Below are 15,626 nucleotides of genomic sequence, written 5' to 3' on the forward strand. Positions count from 1 at the left end.
TGTTAATTGCATTTACATGACAGAAAATAGATGAATCTTAATATATGTAATGTCTGAATCATATTAGCCAAAGTTTTTGATTTAAATGAATGTTAGAACCTATTTTTCTCTCCTCTTGATTTCTAACATCAAGATTATTTGAATGCTATTTGAATACAAGTGTTTTATATTACATGGATGTATATAGTAGTATGAACAGTTTAAAAAAAAAAAAAAAAAAGGTTTATTTTAGTTTATATGATGCTGTTTTACCAAATGTGTAGTCTTGTCTTGCTAGATAATTGAACTGAAAACTGTTAACCTCAGTTAAATATAACTAGTATTAAATTGATAAGGTGGTAGCTGAGGTACTGCTGCTTAGGGTAGGGGGTTAACTTGAGTGGTAAATACTACTCTAAGTTGGAGTTTATAACTCCAGGCTGGATGCAAGGTTTAATCCTTACATTATTTTCACTTGTTCATTGTTATTTGTATATAGTTTTGACATCCACAATATATTTTGTACATTCATTGTCACTACAAACAATATTGAATCCTATACGAAATCCCATAAGAGATTCAATAAATACAGCTATATTTAAAGGTACACCTAAAGGAGGAGATGTAACATTACTTATCTTGTTATTTGTTATTTTGATCATAAAATTCTTAAGTTTTAAAAATGCCAAATGACATCTTTAAAAGGAATTTCTTTAAACATTAATGGATTGAATAATACATGTAAAAGGGCAAGCCTAATAAGATACATTAATTTACATAAGGCCAACTTAGTCTTCCTGCAAGAAACCCATCTCTTGAAAAAAGATATTGATAAACTAGCCACAAACAAATATACAGTATTGGTTAGTTCAGAGCACACTCAGAAAAAGAGGAGTGGCTATTTTATGGAATAAAAGTATGCCCATTCCTAAAACCATTAAGTCTTATCAGGATGACAAAGGAATGTTTTGTATGGTTACAATACAAATTAATGGGAAGACTTACACTTTAATTAATGTATATTGGATACCTGGAATTGGTATTAATACAGTGAAACATCATCTTGATAAGATCATATCATTCTCTATAGGAGATATTATTTTAGCTGGTGACTTTAATTGTATACTACATGAAAGTGATACTACCACTATAGGAAAAGAAGAATTACATCTAATGCAAAACATTTAAATGATTTTGCTAATTCTTATCATTTGAATGATATTAATAATCAGATAGATTCAAAGTCATTACCATACACCTTTTTCTAACAGATACAAAACTTATTCAAAAATAGATAGGGTCTTTATTTCTAACCAGATGGTAACAGATTTAATTAATTCCAAAATCATTTCATGTCCTATATCTGATCATAATTCAATTGTTTTGAATTCATGATAAAAAATACTCATAATGTTCAGATCAAAAGGATACCAGCATACTTAACTCAACTAAAAGACTATAAAGAATATATACTTTCAGAAGTAAAATATTTTTAGACATAAATAATACTCCTGAAGTCTCCATTGTTTATGTTTGGGATGCCTTAAAATCATATCTATATGGACAAAGTATCAGATGGTATAATAATAAAAGGAAATCTTGGGATAAGGAATTGTTAGATATTCAAAGTAAATTAGACTCTTATAAACATAATAATAAAGAAAATATTATGGACAAGAAAGTTATTGAAGAAATAAACAAACTAAATGAGAAATACAAAGAAATTTTAACTCATAAAGTTAAAATAACTTTAGAGAAATACAAGTATTTGTCTTATTCAATAAGCCACAAATACTTACATAGACTTAAAAATAAAACAAAAAGGTTGAATAAACAAAACCATATCAAAGAAATCTTTTCTCTAAGGAAAAGAAGAATGTTTCTAGTATACCAGAAATACTAGATGAATTTAGAAATCACTTTCACAAAATTAACCATAATAACATTAACATGGAACCTAAAGATAAAATAAAGGAGTTTATAACCACAAACATGAATAAAAAGCTTAATTAACAACAGATTAAACTATTGGACAAGAGTATTTCATATACAGAAGTTATTACACAAATAAATAAGCTTAAATCAAACAAAGCACCGGGTAATGATGGTATTATACCAGAGATATATAAAATCCTTTCTAAAAGTACATATTCATTAATACATAAGGTTTTTATTTTGGCCCAATCTGAGTTAATAACCCCCCCCCCCCATCTTGGCAATGTACATTTATTTCACCAATTTTGAAACCTAATAAAGATCCAACTAGATGTTCTTCATATGGGCCCGTCTCATTACTTAATGTTGATTATAAAATGTTTATGAGTATCTTTGCTGATAGATTGAAGACAATCATTCCCGGCATTATAGATATAGATCAGACAGGCTTTATTGTAAATAGAAATACTTTTTATAATATAAGAAGATCTTTAACATTAATAGATTTTGCAAATAGGAAAAAGAAAGATTTAACACTTATTAGTCTTGATATAAGTTCAGCATTTGATTCAGTAAGTTGGGACTATCTGTTTACCTTAATGAAGTGCACAAACTTCTCAGATGCATTTGTAAATCTAATTGAGCATGTATACAAAGGAACGTTGGCTTATATTAAGGTAGGAAGATATGTTTCACAAAAAATACCCATTCTTAAAGGTACAAAACAAGGATGTCCACTTTCTCCACTATTATTCACTTTAGTAATGGAGCCTTGGGCTAATTTGATCAGAAACAGTACTGACATAGAGGGTTTTGAAATAGATGAAAATACAACATCCAAAATTCAACTTTTTGCAGATGATATTCTAATTACATCAGCAGGATCTAATTTTTCTATGCAGTCTCTATTTGATAAAATGATGAATTTTAAAAGTATTTCTGGTTTAATATTCAATGAAGAAAAAACTAAAATACTACCTATATATACACGAAAAAATATTCTCATTAGTGATTTTACTAAATATGTACCCAATTCAGGTCAGATAACTTATTTAGGTATAATACTATCTAAAGATATTAAATCTATTATATATAATAATTATAATACCTGTTTTCTTAATATACAAAATCTTTTTAATACCTGGAATAATATGTTTTTTACTATGGAGGAGAGACTTACAATTATTAAAATGATAATATTCCCCAAGATTTTATACTTAATACAATCAATAATACTTCCACCTACAAAAATAATTATCAAGAAACTGAATAATAAAGTTAAAAATCTAGATTTCTTAAAACAAGAATTTGATCTAAGAGAAACTTGTTGGTTAGAGGTTCAGACCTTTAGACAACATCTCATTAATAAAATAGATCTAATGTCTATAACAGTTAAAGAATTTATTCCAACACTGATTGATTACTTGATATTAAATTTACAACATAAAGTTTCTGATAAAGGTAAACTTTCATACATACATAAAATTATCAGACAAGAAACTTTTTACAGTGTAGATTCATACTGGAATGATTTCACTTCTATTAATGGGGGCCCACGAAATCAACAAGATAAACAATATATATCGGAATCTGCTTATAGAACTACGTCTTCCATTGTCTGGAGACTTTATACATTGAAATTTTTACATAGATCTTTTTATACACCTTTGATGATGAATAAAATAAATAATAAAGATAATTTATGTTAGAGATGTAATGTAGAAATTAATGCTGACTGGGCTCATATGTTTTATGACTGTATAAAATTGAAAGAATACTGGAAGTCAATTAATGAATTTTTGCAGGCTCTTTTTACAGATAATTTCATTATTTCTAAATCTCTTATATTATTCAACACACCTGTACCTCAAAGTGTTAAAAAGATTAAGCTTCCCTTGTTATGGTCTATTCTAGCAGTGGCTAGGAAAATAATAACTAGAAATTGGATTTCAGATACACCTCCTTCGTTTAATTAATTTAAAAATGTTATGAATATAGTGTGCCATATGGAAATAAACACAATTAGGACAAGAACAAATAGAAAAACATCTTATTATATTGTATGGGATAATTTACAAAATTTGTTAAAAAAATTTTAATTTCAATAACATGGTATTTTAGTTTAATTAATTGATCTGATTGTAGTGGATGTCTTTGTAAATACTTTAGTTGTTTTGTTGAATATTATAATAATACCTATTTTTAATTACTTGTATAAAATTGTTATATTTCTCTTATATGTTAAAACAATAAACCTGTTTTGAAAAAAAAAAGAAAATGCACACTAATTCAAAATGTGTCATTTTAAAACCATTATAAGTTTATCAGCACCGTATTGAAAATTTGCTCCTGATTTCAAACCATTGCTCTCCTCCACACGTTATGTTTGGCTAATGGCAATGTTTAAAATGTTTTGTGCTGAGATACTGAGTGGTATATGAGCTATTGGCTCTTAAACTGCATTTTCTTACATCAGGGAAACATTTAAAATGCAAACTCACTAACATGAAGTCCACCTTGCAGGATAATATGTGATCGTACCTAACAATTATTCCTGATTTTGCCTTTGTTTTTTTGCCCAGCCTCTGGCAAATGCTTGATTTTCTGTTAAATTGTTGAGGATTTCAACAGCTTGCACAGCAATCCAATAGCTTCCGAATCCATGAGGCCACAAAAGTCCAAGTCACACAGACTACATAGACTTTATCAGAGTCACTAAACCATGCTGCATACATCCTTTTTATGTCCAATCCATCCTAATCGCATGACCGTGAGCACTCAACCATCCAATCCAATTAAAAAGTATCATCAATTAAACATTTAATACTCTTAAATTATAAAAAAGAATAAATACATCATAAATGCATGAATGTGTAAAATGCTTGAACGCTATAACATTTTTCAGACCTAAACTTTGCATGACTTCAACTTGAGAACACTGCTGATTGAAATATGATCATTTAAACCCCAGGGCGGTGGCATTCAATTTGAGTTACCACTGCAACTCCCTCTCCTCTATAAGATTTTCCCATGCCCCCTCCCCTTGGATTATTCACAGTATGATCCACCTATAAAAATAAAAATCCATGTTCATAGGTTCATAGGTAGGTACTAGGCTATTGGCCCTAGGGCCTATATAAGCCTAGCCAAATGGTACCCTGGCTTTTGCCACTCAAGAAAATTATTTTCCTGTATCCCTGTCAAGCAGAGCCACAGAAGTGATCCCTGGGGTGAATTTCCTATCTCGCATCCAATCATCAAGATTTTTCTTGAAGAGTGCTAATGAGGAGCTTTGTTTGATATAGACAGGTAGTTTGTTCCAGAGTATGGGAAGTCTCTGAGACAGGAATCTATCCCTCCAGCATGTTCTGTTTATTGTGGTGAAAAAGATTAGGTCCCTAGAGCGTGTAGATCGAAGGGATTGGGATTTCTTTACGTGGAGCATGTCCAACAGCTCTGGGTTTGACATAGCTTTGTATGTTAGGCAGAGATTGCCTCTGAGTAGGCGATATGCGACAGAGTAAAGCTGGAGTTTTTTGAGACGATCTGCGTAGGGCATCTGTTTGAGGCTGGTAATCCTCTTTGTGAGGTATTTCTATGGCCTTTCCAGTTGTTGTAGATGTCTTGTGAGGTACATACCAAAAGGGGCGTTGTACTCTATAATGGGTCTAATGAGTGATGAGTAGAGGGGAACAATGACCTCTTTTTTCCTGGATGCAAAACCTTTTGTGATGAGGTGTGCCACTTAGAAGGATTTCCTGACTACTGTGGTGATGTGATTATCAAAGGAGAGACTACTGTCCACCTGTGTCCCAAGGTCTCTTATCACACTTTCAGTGTTAAGTAGACTACTGCCTATGTGGTAGTTCATGGGTACAGAGTTTTTACCAAAGGGAATGACAATGCACTTTTTGGCATTGAGCTTGAGGCCATAGCTTTGACACCAAGCATCTGCCTCAGTGAGGCCCTTTTGTAGGATGTCTACATCGTTAGGAGATAAAGTATTAAATGTTTAAGCAGAGCATTTTTTGAATTCTTCTTACTAATGTCCAATACTTGTTCATATAGTCTCTCCCTGAATTTTCTTTGTGTTTTACCCACATAAAAATGTTTACCCTTCTGGCAAAGTGCTATATATATCTCCTCCTGGGTATTACAATTACAGTATAACATAGTTCTTATAGTTCTTAATTTGACAACAATTTGTTCACCCACTAAAACATACTTACAATGTTTGCAAAAGCCACATTTGTATGTACCAGGCTTTTTATTAGTATGTAAAGGCCTTGGTAATCAGAGAGTTGCTCTAAAAAAAGCCTTCATAGTTTTACCTCTCTTATAAACCACTACTGGTTTATTTCCTATTTTTTCCAAAACATCACTAAAACAGGAAAGAAATTATGCAGTTTTTGGTCAACACATTTCTAATATATATATTTCTAATATGCAAGTCCTCCAACCATCATTCAGTAACAAAAGCAGGATGATGACCAATTGACGGATTATTTTGGAATCTAACCATTTCAGCTGCAGTATTACAGGTGGACCAAATTAGGGGTAAAATCTCCCCCTTCTCCCTTTTCTCCGTCACCTCTACCATAACTTTGGAAACCATATTTTCAGGGTAACACCTTGCATAAATCATTTCACACAGTTTTAAACTTTCCTTTCTAAATTCATCATCCTCTGAAACCATTCTGGCCAATTAAATATATTGTCCCTCAACACCAAATTTCTGATGTCAAGGATGGTTGCTTTCAAAATGCCATAAATTATTACAGTATGTTGTTTTTCTATAAATTGTTCTTACAAAATATTTTTTAGAATAGTTTTTAAAAAGTTTGACATCCAAACAGTTAATACTATCAAGGTTATAAGAACAGGTAAACTTTAAAAAAGATGTGGTAGCATTCAGATAGTCAACAAAACCAACAATTTCACTATCAGATCTATCTCACATAATAAATATATCATCCAAAAAGCAGAGATATATTTTTCCAGGGCTTAATTGAAAAATTTTTGAACAAAAACTGTTTTTCCCATTGGAGTAGAACAAAGCTGGCAAATATTGGGGCACACGTGGCCCCTATGGCTAAGCCTTTTACCTGATGGAAATATTGTCCCTCCAAAAGCACAAAGGTATTTTCAAAACTATTTACATACAGGTTACCAACACATTAATTTCATTATTTCCTAAATCTGTAGATTCACACAAATATTCATGAAACTATTCTAAACCAATGGTATGCGGATCACATTGAATAACTCAACCACATCCATGGTAAGAAGAACAACACTATTAGAAAAATTCAGATTTTTGATCTTTAACAAAAAAATCCCAGGAGTCTCAAAAAAGACGGTCAAAGAATTCCAAAGCTTTCTTTAATTTCCAATCAACATGCTTTCCAAGGAGGTGGAGTTTTGACTTGCTTGCATTCACTATGGGCCTCATAGGTGGATCAGTGGTGCTCTTATGTATCTTGGGAATTCCAAAAATACAAGGCACCACAGGATATTTTACTTGAAAAAAAAAATCAGACAATTCAGGCCCAACCTCATCTTGGTCTAATAGGTTCTGCAGCAAGTAGTGAGTTTTCTGATAAGCCAGGAATATGAAAGTTATCTTGAACATGGATTTTTTTAGTGGATCATATTGTGAATAATCCAATGGGGGGAATCTTATAGAGGAGAGGGAGTTGCGATTGAATGCCACCTCTCCATGGGTTTAAATGATCATATTTCAATCAGTAGTGTTCTCAAGTTGAAGTCATGCAAAGTTTAGGTCTGAAAAATGTGATAGCATTCATGCATTTTATATATTCACGCATTTATAATGTATTTATTTTTTATAATTTAAGAGTATTGAATGTTTAATTGATGCTATTTTTTTAACTGGATTGGATGATTGAGTGATCACGGTCATGTGATTAGGATATAAAAAGGATGCATGTAGCATGGTTTAATGATTCTGATGAAGTCTATGTTCATAGACGAAAGCACTTAATCATGTATCTACTTATTTTGTTCTAGTAAATATTCTTTTGTTTATAACTTTCTCTGTGTGACTTGGACTTTTGTGGCCTCACGGACTTGGACACTATTGTATTCCTGTGCGTGTTTTTTTTTTTTTTTTAATTGAAGCTTCTTAAAAGTGGGATGGTTCAAGTGCCCTTGTCTGATGCAGAAATCAGAATTTAATGGGGTCAATCGGGAATTTGTGGCATCCTACTATTTTGAGCTCAAAACTATGAAATGCCGAGGAATTTGGTACAGATGAGAAGTATGTTATGAATGGTATGTGCTATGGGTTGTGCCAACATTGTGTTGTAAATTTTTATCGAAATTGCCCCTTCAAAGTCTCTATTACATCCTATCATCTGATTACTATCCCTACTATCCAGGATGCCCAGACGTTTCCTATCGCTCTTTAGGATAATATCACCCACACTTAGAACCACTGGTTTAAGCAAAAGTAACTCAAATGTAACTCACTTTTAAATTGCTAGTTACTAAAAATGTAATATATTACTATTACTTTATTACTATTTTGAAAAAGTAACTAGTTATATTACTAGTTACTAAACATTGTAATATATAACAGCAATATATTACATATTGTAATATATTACTCTCTTCACTGTTAATAAGTCATTTATATTTATGTATTCTCATACAGGAGGTTTAAGATATTACACAGTAAATACTCTAGTCTTGCTTAGCTTGGTCTTTCCTGCAGTTTTTACTGACTGTTTTTTTTTTTCTGTGTGAAGTTTGTACCCTTTGGTTTGTGAGTTCACTTAATACATACCTTTTGAGCCTAAATAAATTGCTACCATTGATAGTGAGTAATCAAAAATGTACTTCAAGTTAAAATGCTTCATGAAACAAAAAAAAAAAACAATTCCTACTTCATAAATCAAGTCAAGGTGACCCACACATTGCTCACTTGGACTGAGCCCTTTAATGTGGAATTGGATGCATATAGATTTAGAGCAAGCCATGAAAAACCTTTATTCAAGGCTTCCCAAGAATACTGCATGATCATAGGAGAGAGAGAGAGATACTAAATTGCAAACTGCAGTGCTACATGTACATTTTACTGTCTGTGCTCTCCATCCAGTGTTACAGTATTCTAAAGGTTTACTATCAAAATCTTGCAACTGACTAGTGCGAGTGTTCATATATATGACACAGAATGTTATAAAATCCAATAACCGATTGTTCACATAACCGAAAGTGGGAATTAAAGAAAGTTGACAACTCAGGAATGTCGACTTTACCGAAAATACCTAACTTCCAGTTATGTGCTATGAATGTTTGCACCTGCATCCCCCATGTGGGGGGCTGTGTCCCCCCAACCCCTTGCTGCTTATATATACAAACTCCGAGATTGCACTACAGTGAAGGAAAGGGTACATTTCCCGATCCCCACTATAGTGCGACCTCCATTCAAAATGACAAATCCACAAGAGTGAATGCATAACAGCATTTGCTCCTGCGGATTCGTCGTTTTAAAAATTAATGTTACGACACCTCAGGAAAGTACCTTTTGCCCTTCCAAGGTTGTGTAACTGACATATGACATTTTGATGGCAAACCATTCTAAATCCACTTCACTTTCAGCACAGAAAAGTATTAGTGTGCTAGAGACTGTAGCTCTGATCTGCAGCACTGTTTATTGATTAACACTTTTGACAAAGAATTCCCCAGTGAACAGAAGCCTTTTATTCCATTTTATATATCTCAAAAAGATGCAATCACAATACCATAAAATAAAGTATATTCACAGATTGACATGGTATATTTTCTATCTTTAATTCACAAATTTAATTTGAGAATGTCAAATTAATATGATATCTCAAGTGAAATTGTTAAGCATTTTCAGATTACTCACCAATAGTTGAAGCTTGTCAGTGTGAACAATTTGAACTTAACTATTAAGGTCAGGAGATAAATTGCTTTACTCAGTTGTAGGCAATCTCAGAACATAACATAATGTACCAGAAGCCCAGCATCTCATTTATCTTAAAGTTTTATTCAATGTACTTTTGACTTGATCACTAACTAGAATGCAGATAACTCCCACTATAGACAATTCTAAGGTAGTGGAAAAGATCAACAGCCATATGTATTATCTGATAACCTTTTGGGATTAGCATGGCACATATTACACTTCTATCTTCCTTAAGTGGGGAAGCATCCTGATATGAAAGCATACAGACATCCAGCACCAAGGTGAGCTCTTATATCCCAAAAATTAATTTTCCTCTATATACAATGCAGGCAACTAGGACGATGTACTGCTCATAAACATTACTTTGTAATTGTATGTTTGAGTCTGCCAGTCTCCAGTTGTACACTGTATAGCACTTAGCAAGTCACTCTAGCAGATCCTTGGCTGAAGCCACTTTTATCTATTGAGTTTCTTCAGGTGAACAGAGGAATAAGTAAACTAGGTCATACCAACTTTATTTAAAACAACCACAGACCCCTGGGTTGCACAAGGTGTATGCAGCAAAGAGGTATCATTTCTTAAACCTTTTCATTAACCTAAAAAGGCTGAACACCTGCAGTTTGCAGATTTTTGAGTTATTATATTATCTCACTGAAATGGAGGTTGGTAATTAAACTGCACATGCATGCCAGCCCTTTTAGAATGATTCATCATCATCATCATCTCAAACCCCTTTTTTCCATTTTCTATATGGGGTCAGGTTGTTGTGCCAACTGTCACCGTCTCATGGGTTCATAAGTTGTTACAAGGCTAAAGACCATTATGGCCCTTAAAAGGCTACTGCAACCCCCAAACCATTTGGGTCCCAAGTATCATTGATGTTTATATGGGGAGGGACATTTTAATAGGGAGGTAACAAAGGATTTGTAGTTAGGATAATACTTTTCTTATTGACGGCCTCTGTCCATAAGGGACATGTGAGCCAGAGACATACCTCTAATGTCCAGATTTTTGCCTCATATTTTGGTATTTTCCTCATAAATGTGTGGTTTTCTGGTAAATTCTTGAATATTGAAGTCACTAAATAATAGTTTCAGACTTTATATCATTCAGAAAATATGTAACAATACAAAACCTTTTCTTCTAGCAATTTTATAGGCTTAATAGGAATGCTATTAAAATTCCACCCCTGTTTTGGGGCCTTTGTCCAGATTTCTTGCACTAAGAGGCTGAGAGGTATGGCCAGAGAGGATAAATTTATGATTTCCCATTTAGTTGTTAAAGTTTCATTTGAATAGGGTCAAGGATGAAATCTGCTTTACATAGATGGGGATCCTATTTCATAGTGTGGGAATCCTTTGGGACACATATCTGTCTCTCTAGCACATTCTGTTTTTGTCACAAGGGATGTTCAGATTCCTGGATCTAGTGTTTCTGGTGCTGTTTATATTGTGCATGTGAAACAGATCCATTAGAGCTGGGTCTGAGAAAGCCCTGTAAGCCAGGTAAAGATAACCTCTCAGCAGCCTGTAGGATACTGGACACAGAGACATTAGGTGATCACTGTAGACATGGTATTCATGCCCTGAATTCTCCTGGTGAGAAACCTTGTGGGTGTTCCAACTTTTGCAAGTGTCTGATTAGATATACACCAAAGGGGCTATTGTGCTCAATGATGGGTCTGATAAGGTCTGAGTAGAGGGGTATTATAACTTTCTTGGACATTGGGCAAGAAATAATAATTTTCTTACTATCTTAACTACATGTTGGTCAAGGCCAGTTTACTGTCTACATATGTTCCCAGATCCCTTACTATGGGTCGATTCTTTGGACTGTTTTATTGCTGGAGTAATTAACTTGGTTGACAGTTTCCCAAAAGGCATTCTAATGCATTTTTTTTTTGGCATTGAGTTTTAGGCCATGGCTTTGGAGGCAGATATTTGTCTGTGTCAAACCCTCTTGCAAGATGTTAGTGTTTTGGGGGGGAATCTCTAATAGCTCACAATTTATACTCATCTGAGAACTTGGTGAGCCAGAGTCCTAGAATATTAACCTTGACTTCTGAGAAGTGGATGACAAACAGGAGCAAGCCTAACCACAGAGCCCTGGGGTATTCCTTTGGTGACCAGCCTCTTAGTTGAGGTGGTCTCACAAATCCTGACTTGGATCCTGTCTGTGACCCAGCTTGCAATCCAGTCAGTTATGTAGGGATTTATGCCTAGTTCTGAGCACCTGTCAACAATGCCTGTGTAGGGTATTCTATCGAATGCATTGACTAGGTCAAGATAAGCAGTATGTACTGTTTTATCCATATCCATTGCCTTGGTGACCCCCTCAAAGAAGTCCACCAGGTCTCCCTCTATTCAATGCCACTCTCTTACTTCCTTTGACACTCATGCCTGACTGTCACAGGTCTTTTTTCACATAGTCTATCTACCTCTTTACTGGATGCCTTCAATTCCTCTTGCCTTCTTCCTGTCTGTCCCAAATATTTTTCACCATATCATGTACTGCTATTCTAAACATGTGCCTGAACTACTGTAATCTGTCTCTTTGACCTTTTCTGCAATTGGAGCTACTTTGACCTTTACTCTTACTTCCTCTTTTATTCATCTGTCACATAGTGTGCACCCTAAGTACCATGTAAGCCAGTTCATCTTCATCACCTCTAGCTTCCTCAACTGCTCGGCCTTTACTGCCCGGGTTTCTGTACAACAATGTAGCACTGATCACACCACTGTTATGTACACCTTACTTTTCAGCTTATTTGGTATTTTTCTGTCATACTCTACCCCTGACACTCTATGCCAGTTGGCTGCAGCCCCTCTGACTCTAGCTTTGACCTTCTCATTCAGACTTCCCTTCTCCTCAACCAGCTCTTCCAGATACTTGAAGCTGTTAACCTGTTCATTTATTTTCCATTCTATATCAGTTCCCATCTTCTTTTGATTTCTCCCATTTACTGTCATTATAACTGCCTTATCTGCATTCAGTTTCATCCCATGTGCCTTCTGTTTTGTATTCCATTCCCCTGTCCTTTCCTGAAGTTCTTGCTCATAGTCTGCCTGCAATGCTACATCATCTGCATACAGAAACTTTGTTGATCTGTTCCCTTTGACCTGTTTGCTAATGTAGTCCATCACCAGTATGAACAGTGGTGGGCCGAAGATGAACCCCAATGCACACCCACTCCTATTGGTAATGCCTCTGTTAAACTGAACACTGTTTGAGCTTGAGTTACTGTGTCTTTGTACATAGCTTGTACTAATTCTACCAGTATTTCTGAGACTTTGAATCATCACAAGACTGCCTAAGTCAGCTTCCATGAGATGTTGTCATACTCTTTTTCCAGGCCTAGGAATGCCCAGTTGCACTCTTTCCTCATCTCTAGCTTATTTTCAGGTATCTGTCTCAATGCAAACTTTAGGTCAGTTGGTCTGCATCCTGATCTGAATCTGAACTGCTCATCTCCCATCTTACTGCTCTGTGTATTCATTTATCAATCATCCTCTCTAGAAATTTCCTGCAATAAAACAGGAGTTTGATATCTCTGTACAGCCCACGGTTGTGAATGTAACCCTTTGTTCTTAAACAGTGGCACTAGTGTGATTATTCTGCAGTCATCTGAGATACACCTTTCTTCCATATTGCTCTGGGTACAGTCAGGAGCTATTTCTTTCCTATCTCACTCAACATCTTTATCATATCTGCTGTGACCTCATCTGTGCCTGCTGCTTTCCCCTGACTTCGTTTTCCTTATGGCTATTCCTAATTTTTTCTCTGGTCAACTCAACCCCTTCTTTCATTGCAGGCTGTGTCTGGGGAAGTGCAGCTTCTGTGGGGTTTTCTTCATTCAAATGCTGCTGGAAGTATTCTGTCTATTATATCCTGTGGACGTCTGAGCAGACTGTTGCTGGCATTCCTTGTGAGGGGTGTCTGACTATCTTATATTTTTGTCATTGCCTTCTCCTGGTCACATAGATTAATGTGTGTGTGTGTGTGTGTGTGTGTGTGTGTGTGTGTGTGTGTGTGTGTGTGTGTGTGTGTGTGTGTGTGTGTGTGGATGCACATGCATAGATTACAGGCATTAATCAAGAAAACAAGACCTTCCTGAAACAATGAGCAGTTATAAAGCCCAGTAATAACTCTGCTTAATTTTGCATTGTGTTTCAAATTTCTTATTGCTTGTAGCAAAATAGGGCCTTGTACCAGTCAACAAGTTATGGCAGACTGAAAAAAAGAAGTGGTATCATCTTATGGTACATGTATTCAATATAATGGTATGCTTTATTTACCAGCATTAATGGCTGCTGTACCCAGATCTAAAGTGAACTATTTTTTTTTCACTGTGTACACAAGCATTGACAATTGAATCTACCCAAGTGACAAAGCTTTAGATCCAGTTGTGCCTCAAATTTACTATAATGCAAGTGCAATTTCAGACAAGATTGTAAATATTCTGCAGTAACTTTATGCGTTTTTTGACATGCAGCTTATATTAAAATGTACTACAAATTCTTATTTCACTGTTACATAATGGTCACAGTGCACAATGCTTATAAATAGCACCGAGGTCATATCAAGGCATGGGTGAGGAAGCACTGAGCCTCTACATATGATGAAGAGGAACCTCATCTGTTTGTAAGCCATGGTCATCTCTACTTCATCAGTCTCTTCTGCAATGTGCCACCATGTGATGGAAAGTCTGAGGCATTTCCAGACTCATGTCTTAGAAAACTAGTAGGTATGGTCATCTCAACATATCTGGTAATATGAGACACATGCAGACACACACACACACACACACACACACACACACACACACACACACACACACACACACATGAGTGCATAGTGTTAAGGAAGATATTTTTCAGTAAGCATCCCCTAGTTAGGGTAGTGTACGACTGGGCACACACCACACGGTACATTATATGTGCAATGCTTTTGACACTGCATCTTGTATATTCCACCACATATTGAGCTGAATAACCAGATATGACTTTTTATATGCACATGTATATTTATCATGGTGTTACTTGGCCAACATCATACATACCTGTGTGTCAGTGCTGATGCTTTGGAGTTCTCTGTATTTGTTGGTACCATTCTATGCATATTAAGAACTTCATTGAACATGTTATGTGTCAGATATAGTGGCATGGAAAAGACTATCCAACACATCAATGGTGATAGACTGGGCACCTCAAGTAAGTTGTTTTGTATCATGTTCAGCCAGTGTCACAACCAGTTGTTGATAGCCCTGAGTGCTCTGGACTGATCTAGATAGGCTTGCCATCACAACCCCTTTATGATGTGGAATCCATTTTACAAAGGAAGTGTTACACTTCAGTATCCCCTACTCTAGCTTCCCCTAACAGCCTGTGCTGGCTGTCATCTCACTTGCTGTTGATGATGGCTACTCAAGCAAACATCTGACAGGCCATGTATATATGTATATATGTATATACATATATATATATATATATATATATATATATGTATACACCTTTGTCACTATTTGCACTCACTCCTGGGGGAGGTTCCCATTCATGGCACACATCTGCTCAGCCCACAGCTGGACATGTCACTGAACAAATTTGTCTTTTTCTGCTATACCATCCCGGAAGTGTGATGGAAGGTGCATGACATCAGGAGTTGATTACTTACTACACCATCACAGACATGTGAGGTATGAAGTGTGTCACAAGAGGCTGTTTGGGCATTGAGAATGAAATAATCGATTCTGCTGGAAAAG

This window comes from Protopterus annectens, chromosome 5.part0, assembly GCF_019279795.1.
Source record: "Protopterus annectens isolate FY-2018-M chromosome 5.part0, PAN1.0, whole genome shotgun sequence".
Classification (NCBI taxonomy): Eukaryota; Metazoa; Chordata; order Ceratodontiformes; family Protopteridae; genus Protopterus; species Protopterus annectens.